General features: G+C 41.7%; 1 long non-coding RNA gene across 1 annotated transcript; it reads right to left on the bottom strand.

The window, feature by feature from the left end:
- Positions 1-252: 252 nt before the first annotated feature.
- LOC113926198 lies at positions 253-11,369 on the bottom strand. Its single transcript, XR_003521224.2, has 3 exons — positions 10,833-11,369; positions 4,703-4,942; positions 253-2,119 (listed from the first exon to the last, which is right to left on the bottom strand). It is a non-coding gene; the product is annotated as an uncharacterized LOC113926198 (long non-coding RNA).
- Positions 11,370-13,042: the final 1,673 nt, after the last annotated feature.

Raw genomic sequence — 13,042 nt, 5'->3', positions numbered from 1 at the left:
AACTCTCTTGGTGTCCTGACTGGAAAGAACAGATAAGCCCTGTTTGTCATGGGATAGCAATACCCTACCCTGGGAAAGCTTATTGCCCACAGCACCCAAAAATTTGTTTCCATGTGCTCTTAACAAAAACAAAACAAACAAAAAAGAAATATTTACTGTGAGATTTATTTCTGCCTATAAAAATAAAAATTTCAAATACTGGGAAAAGTATAAATTAAAATATTAAAAATATCCATTATCCCTCAGCATGGAAGAAAAAAAAAACCCTATAGTTATCTTCTGGTTTCTTTTATTCCCGTTGTTATTTTTGTTTTTCTTAATTTATACACACACACGTTCTTTTTTCTTGCTTTCCTGTGCTTTCCACCCCCTCTAATATTCAGATCACATTGTTTTGTATCCTGCTTTTTCTTTAACTTAAGAATGTATTATTAGCATTTCATTTTGTCATTATTCTTAGGAACACAACTCCTAAAGAGTGCATAATAAATAGGCCATGATACGATCTATCACATTTTATTTAATTATTTTCCTATTGTTGAACCTCTGTTGTTTTCCCAATATCATATCATAAGACACAGTGCCACAATGAATATACTTGCACCTAAATCGTTGTATACATCTCTTATTATTTCCTTTGGATATATTCTTAGAAAGAGAATTTCTGGATCAAAGCACAAATTTTTAAGGCTTTTTAAAATATATATTCCAAATTATCCTCCAGAAAGCAATATTTATTTATATCCCTACCAGCTGTGAATAAAGTGCCTCACAACACAGAGCATAATTTTTAACTTTCTTATAATTTGATAGGAGAAAAATGATATGACCGATTTTTTTTTTTTTGCATTTCTCTGGTGAGTAAAGATTGAATTTGTGATGTTTATTAGTCATGTGTGCATTTTCTTTTTTCAGTTAACTTTAATAGCTTTACTCAATATATTGGTATTTTCCTATTTTTTGTATTTGATTTATAAGAGTATTTTATATAATGATGGTAACATCGTCTGTTGTATATGCTGCCAATATTAAATGCCTATTAAAAGTCAATTAATATTTTTTACAGACACACAAAGGTTCTAAAGGTTCTTTATGTCATCAAATGTAACAATCTTCCCTTTGAGGTTTCATTTTTTTTCCCCTTAGCTTATTTCCATGAGATCAAACAAGTAAGAACCTGTATTTTCTTTCAGCTGCTTAATAGTTTTATTTTAGTGTATAGCTATTTTATCCATCTTGATCCATTTTATGTATATTACATGAGAATCTAGTAGGATTTTTATTCAAACAATTAACCAACTGTCCTGACATTATTTTTTTGAATATTCTTCAAAGTGATTTGGGATGTCATCTTTATATATACTAGATGATCTTTTATTATATGATCTATTTCTAGACTACTTTGATTCACCAAGAAAGAGGCTCAAAATGCAGATTAAGACAGAATAAAATTTATATTCATGCCATATTTATAAGGTGAGTTCATTTTGTTTATTTTATGCACTAATTATCAATTATTGATATATACTAGAATTAGTTATTCATTACCTATATTAATGGAATAGACTAGCATGTTTTAATAAAAATATTACTAAAATCTCATTTTAGTTAATTTCTCTGACTTCTTTCTCCTTGAACTTTTCATCAGTGCAGTCAGAAAAAAAGCCAAAGGGAAAGCTTCAGATTTTCCCTCTCTCTCTTTCTCTCTCTCTCTCTCTCTTTTTTTTTTTTGGACATGCTTTTGCAAAGGTGACAACAAATCCCAGACTGGCTGATGATATATCCAGAGACCCCTCAGACCTATATAATCCTCACACAGGAAGACAGTACCCAAAAAGTTAAGGGCAGAAACTGTAAAGCTATCTATCGAGTATTTATTTTACATTCTTTTCTTTAGAATTACATAAATACAAAATCTGAGAATAAACTGTAGCACTTCAATTGCAAAATCATTGTTGTGGTAAAATATGAAATTACAAAATGAGTAGAATCAACAAGTCACTCCCTCTGCAGGGAAGGAATCCCTCTACAACACTCCATGGTCAATGGACATTTTCTTTTGCACAAACATTTAGTGACAGGAAGCTTTCCGACCAACACCCAGATGCTGGAGTGAAACCTAAAAAACAGAAATTAGAAACTTCAACAAAATGACCCCAAATTTGCTTAAAGGCAATTGATGCCCTGTGATCCAAAATAACTCTCAAAATAATTGCCAATGTATTTAATGACACTGCAATATTGGGGGTTCCAATATAGCACCTTGGGGATGAAAAGAAACGCAATCGCCACCATCGATACTAACAAATATTTCAGCAGCACCGATGACAAGTAAGGCTCTGAATAAGACATGGAATTCAAGGAGCCCAAGACAGAGGCCTTGCCCTTGAGTAACTAACGATCTAATTAAGTGGTCAAGGCACGTACACAGTAGTAACACAAAGTCACATGGTATCGATGCCAAACAAGTTATTAGAAGAAATAAATCTTCACTCTCTGTGTTTTGTGAACAAATTCATTTGTGGTTCCAATTTGTTTCCAACCCTTATTTTGCTTTTGTCTAAATATTCTGACCTTTGTATTTCTTTAGCTTTGCTGAATTATGTGCATCTTATTCAGCCATTGTATTTCCTTTAGAGACAAGGTGAAGGTACGATGGCTCAAAGAACCCAGACCAGCTGTTACAAGCCAGGATACAAACAGCTCATCCATCGGATTCTGTAAGTCCCCCTCTGGCTCGGGGCAAGCCCTAAAGCTCTAGTCTCCTGCTAGGCTGTCTCTTCGAAGTCATTCCTCACCAACAGCAGACCCTTTAGCAGCACAAATATTAACCCCATCGCTCAAAATGCAGTTCTGAAGAACTGCATTAAGACTAAAACAGTGGGGCACCTGGGGGCACCTGGGTGGCTCAGTTGGTTAGGCGTCTGCCTTCAGCTCAGGTCATGGTCCCGGGGTCCTGGGATCGAGCCCCGCCTCCGGCTCCCTGCTCAGCGGGAGGCCTGCTTCTCCCTCTCCCTCCGCCTCCTGCTCATGCGCTCTCCTCTCTCTCTCTCTCTCAGATCAACGGATAAAATCTTTAAAAAAAAAAAAAAAGAGTGGGGCACCCGGGTGGCTCAGTCAGTGACGTGTCCGATTCTTGGTTTCAGCTCAGGTCATGATTTCAAGGGTCATGGGATCAAGTCCCAGGTCAGGCTGTTCCCTCAGCGCAGAGTTGTCTTGGGACTCTCTCCTCTCCCTCTGGCCCTACCCCCCCCTCTCTAAAATAAATAAATCTTAAAGAAAAAAAAAGCAACCTAAAACTAAAACAGAGTCATCTACACAAAAAAATAAAGCAGGTATCCCAAAACACTTAAAGTCAGACAGATGAACACTGGCGGTGAGCATAGTACAACGGTCATATAGAGATGTTGAATCACTACGTTGTACCCCTGACACTAATGTAACATTGTGTGTCAACTGTACAGAAATTTAAAAATTTCAAAAAAGCAAATCAAATCAAACCAAACAGTTGAAAATGTGGCCGTGCAGCTTCGTGAAACTTTACTGGGTCTCATTTGCTTTTGATTCGCTCTTTTACATTTTTCTAAAAGGATCTGTACTTCTTCAATGTGTCTGACATTCACACCGGCCACAAATCAGTATCAAATGAAAGACCTCACTTGCTACCTAGTCCCCAGCCTACTAAAATAGTGCTGTCTGATCAGGCATCTCTCGGCAGGAAACAGGCCTTCCTACGCAGGAAGCACAGGAAAGAGGACTGGAGACAGCAATCCCAGCGGCTTTTTTGCCAGAAAGGACAAAATGGCTCTTCTGGCAACTCCTGACTCAGGAAATCGCTGAATTAAGTAGTCAATCTGCAATGTAATTTAGCATGTCATCTGCTTCCTGGCAACAGATATTTGGAAGCATTTATATTTTATTTCAACTCTGTCATCATCAGGGTTAGAACGCCTTCTCTCTGAGGACCTCAAGGTCAGAGACTTTCCTGTAGTTTCTACACAGCCACTTCTTTTGGTTCTTCCTCCCCTATCCAGGCCCCAGCAGTCTGGCCTCCCCTTTGATTTCTGTCTAGATCAAGCAAACCCTTGTCTTCAGAGCTAAATATAAGTTGTCTGGGGGATGGGCGGACGCCCAGGCAGGTGGGGTCCCTGGAAAATAGACTTGCTAGCGTGCAGAAGAGTCAAGATGCCGCTGCACGCCCAGGAGGTGCCTGGATGGGGCTTGCTCGCCGAGGGAGGGAAGTGGACAAGACGTCCGCACTGTGGGCTCTCGTTCCCACTTCGTCCTGGGCTTCTGTGTGACGTTGTGCGACCCGTGTCCCGCCCTGCTCCTCCACTTCTGCATTTGTGAAGCGAACGTAACCAGTGCCAGTCACCGTCTTCATTTGCAGACGTCGGACGTAGCCAGCCCCATAAAGCTCTACGTAACAAACGAACGTAGCCCCAACCACGCGCGCGGGGGAGGCCGGGGGAGACCAGTAAACCCGGGTTGGGGGTGATGAGTCTGTACGTGGCTAGAGCAGTTTCTTACAGCTGGTGAACACATGTACCCCCAAAGTACGAAAAAGCAAAAGCTGGTAAAATATAAGCAGCAGGACCATGTAATTCTTACTGTCCATAGACATTTCTAGATCTTCTACTACTTGGGATAATAATGGCTAGATCCAGACGCGGGAAGGCATCGAGAAGGTGATGACTCTTACCTGGAGTACAGGTCACTTTGGTTCCTCATTGGGCAGGCGCCTCCTGTGGCTTTAGGAACAGGGCCCGGGAAAGCATGTCTCCATGTCATGAATGGCAGAAAAGAGATCTCAGCCCCAGACTCAGGAAGCCCTGGGTTTGGAGTCTCCCAGCGTCGAGACGCCTATCTTCCAGAAAACCGCTAAGCCAAGACAGGGTGGGGCCTTCCAAATACATTATTGCCTTTGGCGCTCGTAGCAATTCTGTGAGATAGATAGAATGATCCCATTTTACAGATAAGATTTAAATAGGCTAAACAATGTATCCACAGCTCATCAAGGCAGGAAGAGGTGGAGCTGGGATTTTTCACTCTGTTCCTCTGATCCCAAAGACTGTTCTCTTTCCATTAATTGGATCATGCTATTTTCCCGGTGCTGTTTCTATTACTCTCTACATTCTCTCTGAGCTTCCTAATTTGTAAAATAGAGATAATAATACCTAATTGTGACACTACTACAAAGATCAAAAGAAATTACATATGCAAGGGTACTGTGCAGGAATGCAGATTGTTATTCTAATAGTAATTCCGTGCAACAACCTTTATGTCTCTTTCATACCTCCAGCCTCGTTATTACAAACACATGCGGAAAGTTTATACTGGGCCAGGAATATGGCTCTTGTTCAGCACATAACTGAAATCTCATTTTGCATTTCATTAACTTTAAGAAATCTACATATTTTAACCTAACTCAACCAGATTTTGCAGTATTTCATCTCAGGAGCTCTTATAGATAGCCCATTCTATGTTAAACATTTTCTTCCCTTTAGTTTATTGCTTCAAAGGTCTCATTGAAAAACCCAAATGTACTTAAACAGTGTCATATCGTTTAAGAAAAACCTAGCATGGAAATCAGATTATGACTAGTTATGACTTCCAATGCATGCGCAAATATCAAAATAGGAGCCTAACGAAATGGAGGGAAATGTCCTTACCCTGATTTTCTTTTAATTTTTTGTAGTCATTACCTCCCCAGTAGGGAGGGAGCAGTAACACACATCACCAGACCTGCACTGACCTTCAGGAAACAGGAATAAAACATAAATTGAGACCGCTTATGTATTCTTATAAACAATTTGTTATTCAAATTCACTCAAAGGGATATTCATTAGGCACACCATCCTAAAAAGCTTTCTATTAAGAAATAAATTCCAGAGTTTAGCATTTCAAAACTGCATAATTTGAATACATTTTTGAACCATCCAATGGAAAATAAGATTGATTCCACATGTGCAGAACTTGTAAATAGCTCAGTAATTCCTTCACTGTTTCCAGACACAAACTAATGGCCTCCTTTTCTTGGTAGAAAATTAGGCTATTTTTTCAGGGTCAGGGCGAGAATGTGGGGGAGAAAGAACTATAATGGAAAAATGTAATTCACTCAGGACTGCAGGGCAGTATTAGAGATTTTGTAAATCTTTTCTTTTTTCTTTTTTTTCTTTTTCTTTTCTTTTTTCTTTTTTTCTTCCTGTGAAGAGAAAAGCGCCCCCCCCCATTTCAGGGATTAGCACATAGCCATGTAACAAGTTAATCTTTTTGTCTTGTTTCAAAAAACCTTTGGGGCGCCTGGGTGGCTCAGTCGTTAAGCGTCTGCCTTCGGCTTGGGTCATGATCCCAGGGTCCTGGGATCGAGCCCCGCCTTGAGCCCCGCATGGGGGGGCTCCCTGCTCAGCGGGAAGCCTGCTTCTCCTTCTCCCACTCCCCCCCCTTCCCCACTTCTGTTCCCTCTTTCCCTGTGTCTCTCTGTCAGATAAATAAATAAAATCTTAAGAAAAAAAAACATCAAAAAACCTTTGAATTAGATTGTGTGCGTTTAATACACTGACAGAAAAATGGTAGTTTCAGGGAAGGGCACTAAATAAATAGATGAACAGGATTAGCCTTACATAAAAATACTTACATATTCAGGAGTTATTCGCCTTTTCTAGTTTTGAAACTCTTTAATTGGAGAAATGCCAGATCATGAGACAGAGGGTCGGAACACCTGGATTTCATCCAGATTTTGTGATCTCTAAATCATCTTATGCCTTTGAGTAAATCCCAGCGGCGCTCCCTCTACTTGGAATATCCTACCACCCACGGTCTGAGACCCTGAGTTGATAGTGATTATTTACGGGCTTGCTGTGAGGATTAAGTGAGTAATACCTAACAGGTTAAGCACAGAACCATGCCAGGGTGTGATAAATATACAGTAAAAATTCATTTTTGGTTTTGTTGTTATTCTTATTTAGACAATGGGCACTAACTAATGGGACCTTCCAGTTTCAACTCCACGACCATGTCACTTAAAGGCAATCAAAATGGAACTAATTATCCTGCCTCCTCAGATATGAACCCACAAATGTCATTAAAATTTTTTCCATTTACTCTCTAGCATCCAAGCTCATGTATCATCATTAATCAGTTTAATTTCCTTTATTAAGAAAGATCAGCAGACTGCCTCAGTGTGGAAACATTCCCCACAGTCTCTTGGGGGTCCATGGATTGTGTCCTGGTAATGATTTCCTCTTGTCACTTTTTTTTTTTTTTTTTTTAAAGATTTTATTTATTTATTCATGAGAGATGGGGGGAGAGAGAGAGAGAGAGAAGCAGGCTCCCAAGGAGCAGGGAGCCCGATGCGGGACTCGATCCCAGGACCCTGGGATCATGACCTGAGCTGAAGGCAGATGCTTAACCATCTGAGCCACCCAGGCACCCTCCTCTTGTCACTTTTAAAGAAGGTGCTTAGCAACTGCAAACCTGTGAGCATCCAGCTGGGCCACTGGCACTCACAGAGCCCGTGAAGAGCTCCTGGTGAGGCCTGCTTTCCAGAAAGGTCCACAAGTGAGCTTCGCCTCACCTGGGCACTTTGAGTAGAGAGTCCAAGAAGTCAAACTTATCAAGCCATGCACATGACAGGAAGTGTGTGATATTGACTACAGATGTTCTCTCTGTCCCTCAGCGTCCTCCATGCCGTTGAAAGCAACTTCTACAACAGATAATTCAATATAATTCGCCGATAATCACAAATATAAAGGAAAATCTTTCCGAAATTATTTTAACTAGATTTGGGGCTTTTTTTTTTCCATCTTGAGATGGAAACAGAGATTTCTGTTCAAAGAAATTATTGTTCCCCTTCCAAAGTCACAGGAATGACAAGGTAAATGGACAGGACATTCCTTAGAACAGGTACTTAGCATACAGTTTCACTGACCCTGAGCCAGGTGTCATTTCAGAAAAATATGTTCAAGAAACAGAGATTGTTTCAGCAAGTTTCTTGCTCAATCAAAATCCATTTCATACTATTCAGCTCTCTCTGGAAAGACCAAGAATCTAAGCACCCACGATTTATCAGTGCTCACTGTGCCAGGTACTGTTCCAGATGTTTGATTATATGAAATCACCCTATCCTCACAGTACCATGAGTGTCGTAACCGTCCTGTTTTACAGATGGGGGTAAGGTACAGAGATAGTAAGTCATGTGCCCCAGGTCACACAGAGCCACTACGTGATGGAGTGAGTATTTAAACCCAAGAGGTCTGGCTCCAGACTCGTCAATCTTAACCACTCAATTATATTACCTTTTTTTTTTTTTTTTTCCCAAAATGAAAGTTAATACCTTTGAAATTTGGGACATCTTATAGCATATTTCCACTAAAATAAAATTCTTAATACCTCCCTTTAGAATGTAATGGAAGGTAATTATGTATCCCAGGAACCCAACTTATTAACATAATGAGCTATGAGTCAAACAACTTTCTATGTACACCACACATCAGTCAATCCACACATGTTTATTTTTCAACAAGTACAGATACATACATTTATCTATCCATATGCATATGTGCCAGATGACATTGCTCAGTCTATGTTTTCCTCTGCAACAAATATAATCCATTTCACTGGGGTAATCACTACCATCAGTTACACAGGGACACTTTTTTTTTTTAAGCTTTTATCCACTTATTTGAGAGAGAGAGAGAGAGAGAGAGAGAGCAAGGTGGAGGGTAGAAAAGGCAGAGGGAGACTGGGAGGGAGGAGCAGGCTCCCCACTGAGCAGGGAGCCCAATGCGGGGCTAGATCCCAGGACCCCGAGATCATGACCCGAGTCGAAGGCAGACACTTAACCGACTGAGCCACCCAGGCGCCCCACACAGGAACACTTTTAAGGGCCTTTTATGCTGGCCTTCGCAAAGGAGGTGGAGTTATATGAATTCACATTTGCACCGCCAGTCACGTGCTCCTTTAGAGTTTAGGTGTTGGAAGTCAGTCACTGGAAACATACTGCTATTTATACACTGGGAAGTCATATGGCTTCATCTGTAATGTTATTGCAGAAACTCTAAGCACAACAGAGAACTGAACAGGTGTCAAACCAATGATTAATCTCCAATCCATAAGACTGTAAGAAAGTTATTGATGAGGAGTTATTAGCGAATGTTGGGGATAACCTGACTGACTATTTATAGGCACCAAAGTCCCCCGCTCACTTCAGAGGTTAGGGCTTCCCTTTCAGCTGCTATAAACACAGTTTCCTCCAAGACTCTGTTTATGTGTCTGCTTGTCAACCCAGCGCCAGTCACTGGCGCTCCCGTTTTTTACTGCTGCAGCTCCCGCATCCTGTTTATAGGCAGGGGGGATGACCAAGGAAGCAGAATTATTTTAACTCACCACAGCCTTGTAGAAAGCAGTTCTGCTTTGTTTTAAGACGATTCATTCTTCTCTTGGGCCCTTAGCCTAATCCCGCTTTTCCAAGAGCCAGTGGCGTAAGGGCATTGGCCCAAGCAAACAAGTCATCACTCTTCCAAGACCAGTGATTCCAAGCCTGGATACCTAGAGTTACAAATCTCTCTTGACCTCCTCAAAGGACAGTGCACACTATCAACTCAGGATAAAGGAGCCTTAGTTCTAACAAGGAATCTTGTTGGAATCACCCTGGGAGACTTTGGTGATGGTTGCTGTTGTTTTGGATCCCTAGCTAGCTAGTGAGCTGCTTGGGCCCCACACCCACCAATGAAACAAAGATCTCTTTTTCAAAGCTCCCCTTTGATTCTGCTGAACAGCCAGGGTTATGAACCACTGCTCAGAAGTCAGTATCCATCACAAGCAGAGTACCAAACAAATGTTACAGGTGTGATTAGATCACATGGATCCATGCTAATCTTCACCCATTCCAAACAGTTTTAGGTGGCACGAGTTGGCCGTGCTGGTTGGGTATACAAAGCAATCCTCAAGCATAGAGGACTGTATTGTGTAATAGGATTCATCGTCCCCCTTCCACAGATCCTCCCTGTAAACTACTCCCTCTAGAGAATGGGATAAGCAAACTGAGGGCTAGCTTCCAGCACCCCATTAGCATAAAGAAGAAATCAGGGTTTGATCCTTACCATGAGATTCCAGTTAAAGGGAAAGAATTAGGACACTCCCTTGAAATTCAGTGCCACCCCCTCCATACATCAAAAGGCAGTCTTGAAAAGAAATTATACAATGTCTTCAGTGTAAGTAAGAAAGGGAAGATCAGAGATTAAAACTCAGAGGTCCTCTCTCCTGGGATGCCTTCCACCCACCCAGGGTATGAAATAGGAATCTTTGATAAAAATATAATGCTGCTGAACATCAATTCAATTCAAGACTGAGAAAGAGCAGTGCAGTCTCTGACAGTGGGAGCCAGCCTGAAGCTCACAGCTGGGCGCCCTGTATTCTTCCGCTGGATGGAACGTCAACACTAGGCAAGGCCATTCTGTGACGGTGGTGGAGCAGGACAGAAACAAGACCACTCCATAACAACGTCTAAACACGAAAGCACACGCACAAAAAATGACCCCCAAACCACCCCCCACACACCCTAACTAACAAGAATTACTGCTGCTGCTTTATCAATTACAGTTTTAGCCTCAAGCTAGTCTTCCTTCCTTCTAGATAAGATGTGGGAAAATATCCAATCATAGAATCATCTCCACTTCCTGACAGTATTCAATCCCCACTTCCCTTAAGCCCTCCCCCAAATCACCTAACACCAGCACAGACCCTATAATTCATCACTTCTAGCACCTTCACAGTCCCCCATGGTGTGTGTCCTCCCTTACGGCAATGAGCCATTAACTGGTCTTGCTCACCTACAGGTAGATGTTTGGTGGTCTTGGCCAGGAGAGCACTGTGAATGTTTTCTTCAAGCATCTAGTATATGCCACTTCAAGAACAAAGCAAATATTCCAAGTGTTCAAATGGATTCAGAAGACGTCTAAGGATGGAGCACAATCACATGATCAAGGCTACACAGGTACACTGATAAAGAGGCTCCAGACTGTTCGCAAAAATTGCCAAGCAGCAGGTGAGACATAAGCTATGCTTTGAGAGAGGAACAGAATTCGAAGATGTGGAAGACGGGCACACTGGCAATGGGGTAACACTCCACAGCCTCTCCTGATTTAGGGACCTAAAGGTTTCATTCTTCTCTTCGTTCCACAGTTCCTCTGTTAGTATTTGACTTCATCTCCTTCTTGAAGGTGAATGATTTTAGAAGAAGAAAGGCACCTGATAATAACTTTTCCCATTTCCTTCTGTGTTCTGAATAGAGAAACAATGCCCAGTCCATTGTTTAGCCAAGTCCTGGAAACACTGTATCAGAATAAAATAATGCCTGTGTTCTAAGACTGTACTGGATTCATGACACACAGCATTAAAAAAAATAATACATTAAAAGGTCACTGTTGACGTCATCTGGGAAGATGCATATTCATATTTGAATAGGAGACTGTCGGAGAATCAGGCCAATAGAATAACCCCGCTACTAACTGCAGTTGTCTGAGGGTTTTTTCCTCTTTCTCCCTCTGTCTTCCATTTCAGAGATTAATTGGTTTAGATGATCAAACAATACATCCTTGTGCTTTCCAAATGCACCACATCTGCATATTTTATATACTCGGCCACCACTTTATCCTTTCTGCAGTTCAGTGGTTTTTTTTTTTTTTTAAACAAAATTTAAGCTGTAGAAATCTTTTTTTTTTTCCTTTCAAATGAAACTTCACAGAAGCTGTGATGTAAAACAGAATAAGGAGAGAGTGCTCTGGGTGAAGTGAGGGGGAGGGGGGGCGACCCAGAGTCACTCTCCCCACCTTGCCTCTGTGCCCTTGAGGATCTAAGAGAAATGGCTGAGACTTTGAGGAACACAAGGCTAAATCGCTTGTATAGCTACGGCCCCTGCCTGTCAGTAGATAAAACCTGGGAACTGGCAGAAATGCAGATGGGCAAGAGGAGCTGAGATCCTTGGGATGTGGGAGAATACGCAGGTCAAAGGGTTGGCTCTCTGCAAAGCTTCCTCTGCGCCCCCTACCGCCTCCTCCGAGGTATTGCCGCACGTCTTCAGGCGCTTCCTCTCAGCTCTTTTCAACCAGCTCTCAAAAGACAGCAGCCCTTCTCTCCTCTCCTGACCCTGCATATTACTTAAGTCTGTCCACGGGAGCCTCCTTTCGCTTCTGCAGCCCTAGCTGGGTACTACTGTCCTTTCTGGTGGACACTACCTCAGCCGAATCACCCCTTCCGCCAGGCTCTATAACCTCCTCAGCCAGGGGCCACCTGCCCATTCTTTCTTATATAACCCTTAGGGTAATGGGACCAAGTCATACTGCCTCTGACTGCCATGTCTTCTGGAGCCTTGAAGGAAACATGTCTTCAAGTTCTCACTTCAAGTGAGAGTACCTTATCATCGGGATGCAGCTCTAACAGGAATCTATTTTGGTCTAGGAAATAAACCTAAGTAGCAGGTGTCACGCCATAACGTCCCCTGTTCTCCAGCCTCTACTCTATTTGGCTGTGCTTGCTCCCTAGGTGACCATACCCAGGTTCATGGTTTTAGACATCATGCATGTACTGAAGATTTCTAAATTTATACCTCTAGCCTCAACCACATTCCTAAATTTATTTTCACACATCTGACTGCCAATATGGTATCTACACTTGAATGTCAAATCGGTGTCTCAAACTGATATGTCCATATTCTGCTCTCCTCCCCAACCCCAGTGTTCCTCATTTCAATAAATGACACCCACCCTAGCACCTTAACGGGAATTAGGGCCCATGACCCTGACAGAGCGAAAACTTGGAAGACCACAGGACAAGAGCCCCCACCACTTCATACGATTTGTTACGGCAATAGATAAAGCTGACTTCATCTCAAGTTTGCTGGTAAAACCTAAGGTGACAGAGTAGCCTACAGTAAAGAAGCATATGAAATTCCCTCCTAAAATAATAATAGGAAGAGAATTTATTACAATTATCTTCCTTTTGTGTGCGTGTATGTGAGAATCTCAAAGGTGCTATGAAGAGA

The sequence above is a fragment of the Zalophus californianus genome, chromosome 7 (assembly GCF_009762305.2).
Source record: "Zalophus californianus isolate mZalCal1 chromosome 7, mZalCal1.pri.v2, whole genome shotgun sequence".
In the NCBI taxonomy this organism is placed as follows: domain Eukaryota; kingdom Metazoa; phylum Chordata; class Mammalia; order Carnivora; family Otariidae; genus Zalophus; species Zalophus californianus.
The sequence above is the reverse complement of the archived record's forward strand: the minus strand, read 5'-3'. Positions and strand labels throughout refer to the sequence as shown.